Here is a 7,236-nt window from a genome sequence, read left to right as displayed (position 1 = left end):
ATAGTCCTTCCCTGGACATTTTGAAGAGGTTTTCCTTCTTGCCTTAGTTACTCTGCAGCTCCTGGTAAGGCAACTGATTTTCTTGTTGTGCTGCAAAATTTCATCTGTGGTCTTTGTATCATCTCTCTCTCTCCTGGTTCCTGTTTCTCATTTTAACACTTGATTAAATCTCTACTTTCGATGCTGAAGAGCTGTGGCCCCAAATGAGACTGAGGCAACAAGGAACAGGTGGGATAATGTCTCTCTTTGTTGGGTCCTCCCCTGTGAGGATGTAGGGGCTGAAAGTGAGCCCCCCTACCCTATTGGACCCAGTTCTCCCCATTCCAGGCGAGGACACTGCTTTGGGTCAGCTCTTCTAAACAGCTCATACTTCCTGGCCTTAGGCAGTAAAAATAACCTTACAAGTACCATGGGCCCATGTAAGTAAAAACAAAACAAAACAAAAAACAAACGAAAAAACCCAGATGCTTCCTTTGAAAATCCTCAATGATTACCTTAATGAAAAAGGTAGTCAGGAGATGAGCTTGGAGTAGGACTAATCCAGGTTGGTTGGAATTGCCCCCTCTCTACTTTCCTGCTGTGGGCAAATTACTTAATCTTTCTGGGCTTTGGTTTTCTTTTTTATGTTTTTTAATTAAAGTTTATTGGGGTGACGATGGTTAGTAAAGTTACATAGGTTTCAAGTGTATAATTCTGTAATACATCATCTATATATCACATTGTGTTTTCACCACCCAGAGTCAGTTCTCCTTCCACTGCCATATATTTGATCCCGTTTACCCTCATCTACCACCCCCTTTCCGTCTGGTAAGGGATTTGATTTTCTTAACTGTAAAAGGGTATATCATATGGTTGTGAAGGTTGTGAAGATTAGATGAGATAATGAAATGCCAGCCCAATGCCAGTCATATAGTGTGATTAAGGATAGTAATTATTACCCAAAGACATGGAGTATAAAGGCCAGGCTAATTAGTTCCTTAATACTTTAGAGGATAAAATACTATCTGATAAAGGAGTGATGCACCAATAATGCCCCAGTTTGGGAAGCAAATTACCTACAGCTCTTTGTAACTGTTCCTCCTCTTCCCAGCAACCTCTTAGTGCTGTTGTGCCCCAGGTCTCAGGGCTTTCACTCTGCTCTCCAAACTTCTCATTCTAGATCATGGCTTTAGATACCAGCACTAGGACAGCTTGACACCGCCCACATTTGCATTTCTAACTCTGACCTTTACCCTGAACTCCAGGCTGATGTATCTAGCTGCCAACTCCAGGTCTACTAGGCATGGAAAACTCAACTTACCCAAAACTAAGCTCCTGCTCTTTCTACCAAAACTGCTCCTCCCACATTCTTTCCTCATCCCAGTCGTCTCCTGTTTCCACTGTGATCACACAGGTACAAGTACCATCCATCTGTGGTTGTATTATTGCAATGGTCTCCTACACAGATGCCCTACTTCTGCCTTTCCCACCTTCAGCCTATTCTCCACACAGCAGCCAGAGGGATCCTATTTACATGGAAGGCAAGTCATGGTATTATTCTATTTAGAGCCCTCCAATAGCTGTCCATTTCCCTCCTTACAGAAACCAAACTCATCTCAGCAGACACTGTATATCTTATTTAATTCGCTGTCTCCGATAACCACCCCCAAACCCATCTCCATTATGGCAGCAAAGTTTATTAGCTTTTTTTTTTTTCCTGTATCCCCTGTACCTGATACAGTGCTTGGCACACAGCAGGTGCTTCATACAGTTCTTGAACCAAGAAATGAGTTCTAGACAAGATGCCTAAAAAGTGGGAAGGTAACTTTAAAGACTACTTAACCCAACAACCTTCTTTTTCTATAGATAAGGTTTGCTTTATTTTAGAATGCTTTATAGGTTTTTCTTGCAGCAGACTTCTTTGATCTCATGATGATCAATTTAGGCTATTAAATCAGGTTACTTTCCCTAAGGGTCCACTGACAGGGACACCAGGTGGCTGGAATCAGCCAGCATTTCACCGTGGAGGCAATCCACCTGGAAGCCTGGAGCTGGCCGTTTGAAGAACATCAGCTGGAAGGAGACTGTGGAAGTGAGCTGCTGCGAACTGAAAGCTGTGATGCCCCGATTTCCACTAGATTGCTGATTTGCAGATAGCTTCCAATACCTGTGACCTCGCCCAAGTCACTCTTGGCCAGATTTATTGCCTGAGAGTTAATAAGCAAGGCCCTGTGGAAGCTGGTTGCATTTTCCTTCATAGGTAGGGCTGCTGAACCTTTAACATAGCTAATATCCGCCTGGTATTCTTCACCTGGGGATGCCTAGCTTGGAAACCCATCAGAAGGAAAAAGAGACGAACCTCTGTGACTACTGCTTCTCTAATTCAAGTACTTCTCTCGCACCTATCCTCGGTCTTGGGCAAAAGGGCTAAGCTCCTGGGCTGGAAGAGGCAGCAGCCCCCTTCCCCGGAAGACTTCGGCAGAAGAAGGCTCCCTTCCTTCTCCTTCACACTAACGGCAATAAGGTGGCCTCGAGCTAGGCAGGCCAGTGTCGTATCCACGCTCCTGGCCGTGAGCAAACCTCGAGAAGATCTCAACTCCAAAAAGAGGGTTGGAGGACGGGTAGCCTCAGGCCTGGCGGCCAAACCAAAACCCCTAGTAGACCCGGCGCACCCGGGCGGGGAAGTGCACGCCCTCAGATCCGACCCCAGTCAGCTAGCATCAAGCCCTCACGCCCCGCCCCCGCGGGCATACCTCCCCCGCCTCCCAACGCGCGGGGCATGGCGGGAGTGGAGTCGGCGCGACCCGCTGCTGTACTCCATATCCCGGCGGGCCGAGCGCTGAAGGCGGCGGCGCGGCGCCTTTGTGGAGGCAGCGGCCCGGCGCGGAGGAAGTTCCGGTCTCCGCGACGCTGGGTCTGTGGCGGCGGCTGAAGATTAGGAGGAGCGGGCCGTGGTGGCCGCGCTGCCTCGGTAAGGGCCTGGGGAGGTAGCGAGGGCGTGCCGGAGCCTGCGGGGAAGAATCCGGCTTTCCAGGCCGCTCTGGACGTCGTGGGCCCGCGCGGCCTGGGAGCTTCGGTGTCGCGGGACGGCCGCAACTTCGCTCGGGAAGAAGAGAGCCAAGTGGCGGTGTGTTGAGGGAGGTGCCGCCCACGGCAGGAACGCCCCGGAACGGTCTCGGGCCCGGGGCGGAGCCCGGGACGGCGGTCGAATTACCGGTCCAGCCTTGGGGTGGCGGGTTGCGGAGTCGGGGTCCGGCGCGTGGTTGCGGTGCGGTGCTCCAGGTATGCGGAGCCGTAGGCGGGCCCTGTCTTCCTCCTTTTTTCCTGCTTTTGCAAGAATCTGATTCAGTTCTGAGGCATCACTCGAGAGGGAGCCCTTCTTGTGCCTAGCACGTAGCCTCGTCCTCACACCTGGACTGACACGAGTGGGCTTGGGCGGGCCATAGGGCGCGAGAGCTCAGATCCCGGCACCCTGGGCAGTGGAATCCAGAGGCAGGAGCGTGGTCTAGTGGGTTCTGCGCCCGTTGGGTGAATGTGAGAGGAGCGAGATGTTTCCTTGTATTCACTCTTTAGATTCCTTTTGGCGTTGTAAATCTGTTTTTTGTTTAACTTTAGAATCGATGTTGTGTTGTTGGGTTCGACTCTTCTCAGAGTGCATTTTTGTAATAAAAAGAAAGGGCCTTGTTTGTAGGGTACATAAACAGTAAGGGTAATTGTATTTTTTGCATATTCCAGGTTTGCTTGTGAAGGTCAGAGTTGCTGGATCTAAGTGAAGTGAGTTCAGTAGACTGATGATGCACCTGGTCACCTGGTTCATTTTCTGAACTCTGGATTGTGCCCTAGGTTTGTTAGTTTTCAACTTCCTGTTGAGTAATGCTACCAGTGTGAGTGGTTTAATGTCAACATCAACAAACTTGTGAGGTCTGTAGGGAGAGAGATGGAGAACTGATGAGTGATGGTAGGACTGGGAATGTCCAAAATAATTAATGCTATGTTGTTACCATTTGGGTGAAACACCCAAAAGTTGGACCTGCACTTCATCTCATGTTCTAGCTCCCATGTTCTAGCTCCCAGCTAGGTACCTATCCTATAGGATAGGTTCTAGGTCACTCTGTGAACATCTATAGCACCCTTCTTTACAGAATTCTGTTACCAGACTTGGTTTTACTTTTGTTGCTTTTAGGATCCTAGGTTCTTGTAGCCTCTCAGAGGAGAATTGTCAAGGGGGGGGCGGGGGAGGGAGGTTACTAAATGAACTCTGTGGTCTTATTACAGATACTTGGGGACAAGGTTATACTCTTCTGCCACTGTTTATTGTATATATTGGTGTTAATTTGGTTCAGAGTTATATTAAGGTTAAAATTTGGAACGTTCTGAACATTTAAAGGTCATAAATTATTTCTTTGATGGACTTTTCTAGCTATACACCAAGTGCTCAGAATGATTTTTTTCTGCTAGACTCCCCCCATACGTTGTTCATCTCATTCACCTAGTTAATGGGGCATCTGTTGAGTGCCTTTTATAACCCTCCTATCACACTGTGGGACTCAGTAGAGCAGAGTAGTTAACTGTAGGAACTGTAGAATCTGATAAGGTTTAAATCCCTGACACCTCCATTAACTGAGTGACATTGGACAAATCACCTGACTTTTATTTATTTATTTATTTAAAGATTTTATTGGAGAATTGGGGGAGGGAAACAGACAAGTTGCTGTCCTTTTTTGTTCTTCAGTCTAGTTGTGGAGGACGTCGCTTCACTGGCCCATGTTGGTATTATCATTGCGCTCTTCCCCGGGTGAGGCAATTGGTCGCTGGCCACTGGACGGCCGCTCATGCCGGCTGCTGGCCACTCATGGTAGCTTATGGCAGCCCACTGCAGCCCCGCTGCAGCCTACGCCATCGCCGGCAACTCACGGGCAGCCCAGCTCCAGGTCGAGCTGTTGTTCAGCATCTTAGCTGTAGAGGATGCAGCGTCACTGGCCCTCAGGTGGGATCCGAACAGCAGCCCTGCTGCTCAGAGCCCGCACTCCCAAGCCAACTCTTAACCAATGTGCCACACGGCTGGCCCCAAATTACCTAACTTTAGTTTTCTCATATGTGAAATGAGGTTAAAAAATGTAGCCACCTCACAGGTTGTTGTAAGGTTAATGTAATACATGTAATGCCCTTAAAACAGTGCCTTGTGTGCAGAAAGTGTTCACTAACTGTTAGCCACCACTGTTACCTTTTTCAAAAAAAGTTTTGTTGATATACAATTTACACACCATACAATTCATCCCCTTAAGGACTCACCATATTGTTTTCCTCAGTGGCTCTGCCATTTTACATGCCTGCCAGCAATACGCAGAGTTCCTCACCAACTGGTTTTGTTTTGTATTTGACAGTAACCATTCTGATGGGTATGAAGTGGCATCTCATTGTGGTTTTGATTTGCATTCGCTAATGATGATGGTGAGCATCTTTTCATGTGCTTATTAGCCATTTGTGTATTCTTCTTTGGAAAAATGTCTATTCAAGCTTTTTGCCCATTTTAAATTAGGTTTTGTTGAGTTTAGAATTTTTCTGTGTATTATGGATATTAAGCCCTTGTCAGATACACGATTTGCAAATATTTTCTCCCATTCTGTGGGTTGCCTTTTTCTCTGTTAATAGTGTTCTTTGACGCAGAAAAAGTTTTAATTTTGATGCGGTCCAGTTTGTCTATTTTTTCTTTTGTTGACTGTACCTTTGGTGTTATTCAAGAGATTGTTGTCAAATCCAACACATGAAGCTTTCCTTCTGTTTTCTAAGAGTTTTATCTCTTATGTTCAGGTCTTTGATCCATTTTGAGATAATATTTGTGTATGATGTTAAGGAAGGGTCCCACTTCATTCTCATTCTTTTATTTTATTTTATTTTTAGCTGAGCCATTTTGCCACCTGTTGGCAGCTCAGCGGCAGCTCAGCTCGGGCTGGGACTCGAACCAGCAACCCTGTTGCCACTTGGCCGGCCCCCACTTCATTCTTTTACACGTGGATATCCAGTTTTCCTATGACTACTGTTGAAAAGACTGTCTTTCCCCCATAAAATGGTCTTCGCACCCTTGTTGCCAATCACTTGACCATATATTGGGTTGTCGGAAAAGTCATGACGCATTTTTGCAACGAAAAACAGAAAAAATATGTCATGACTTTTCCGACAACCCAATATGTGGAGGTTTGTTTCCGGGTTCTCTATTCCTTTGTTCTGTATGTCTGTCCTTATATGAACACCACACTTGATTACTGTAGCTTTGTAGTAAGTTTTGAAATGAGGAAGTGTGAGTCCTCCAACTATGTTCTTTTTCATGATTATTTTGGCTATTCGGAAATCTTTGGAATTCCATATGAATTTTAGGATGGGTTTTTCTAAGAACATTGGCCTTGGAATCAGATGGTCTTGAGTTTGCATATTGGCTTTACTTCATTTTATTGGGTCGCCGGGAAAGTCATGATGCATTTTTGCATTGAAAAACATAGAAAAATATGTCATGAGTTTCCCGACGACCCAGTAGTTATATTGTTTGGGGGCAAGTCTCTCAACCTAGTTGAGCCTCAGTTTCATAGTCTGTAAAGTGGAGGTAGTAACAGAACTTACTCCATGGAGGACTTGTGATGATTAAATGAGAGAACCTATGTAAAATGCTTAACTGTAACAGTCAGCGCTCAGCTTTCCTTTATTATTACTCTTGTTTCCAAGATTAGGAATAGACATACCCAGGAAGGTCCTTTCTAGCTTAATGTTGTCATGATCTTAAATACCTGAGCATAGTAGCAGTACTAATAATATTTAATACATTGTTGCTTTAAAATTTTTCAGAACTTTTTTTGGAAGCATAATTTACATACCGTAAAATTCACTCATTGTAAGTATTCAGTTTGATGCAGTCATCACCACTATTCAGATTTAGAGTATTTCCAACATCTCAAAAAATTAACTAGTTCCTGTTTGTTGTTAATTTCCATTTCCCACTTTGACTGCAAGTCCTAGCATCCACTGATGTAATTTCTGTCTTTGTAGTTTTATGTATTCTAGAGATTTCATATAATCAAAATTATATAATTGTTAGTCTTTTGTGTCTGTCTTCTTTCACTTTTCGTGATTTTTGAGGTTCATCCATGTTGTTGCATTCCTTTTTATGGGTATATCACGTTTTGTTTATTCATCTAACTGTTGATGGATATTTGGATTGTTCCCAGTTTTTGGCTATTATGAATAATTTTGCTATGAATGTAATTG

General features: G+C 45.1%; 1 protein-coding gene across 4 annotated transcripts in view; it reads left to right on the top strand.

Moving 5' to 3' along the window:
• Positions 1–2,775: 2,775 nt before the first annotated feature.
• The window catches only part of RBM6 (RNA binding motif protein 6), an 87,533-nt gene continuing 83,072 nt past the window's right edge, over positions 2,776–7,236 (top strand). For 2 of the 4 annotated variants that reach the window (XM_019631505.1, XM_019631480.1), the window contains exon 1: positions 2,776–2,950. The gene's annotated coding sequence lies outside the window, so the exon portion shown is untranslated. The other 2 variants (XM_019631496.1, XM_019631490.1) reach the window with 2 other exon arrangements.

This window comes from Hipposideros armiger, unplaced genomic scaffold, assembly GCF_001890085.2.
Source record: "Hipposideros armiger isolate ML-2016 unplaced genomic scaffold, ASM189008v1 scaffold_18, whole genome shotgun sequence".
Taxonomy (NCBI): Eukaryota; Metazoa; Chordata; class Mammalia; order Chiroptera; family Hipposideridae; genus Hipposideros; species Hipposideros armiger.
Note: the sequence above shows the minus strand (reverse complement) of the source record. Positions and strands in the feature narration are given on the sequence as shown.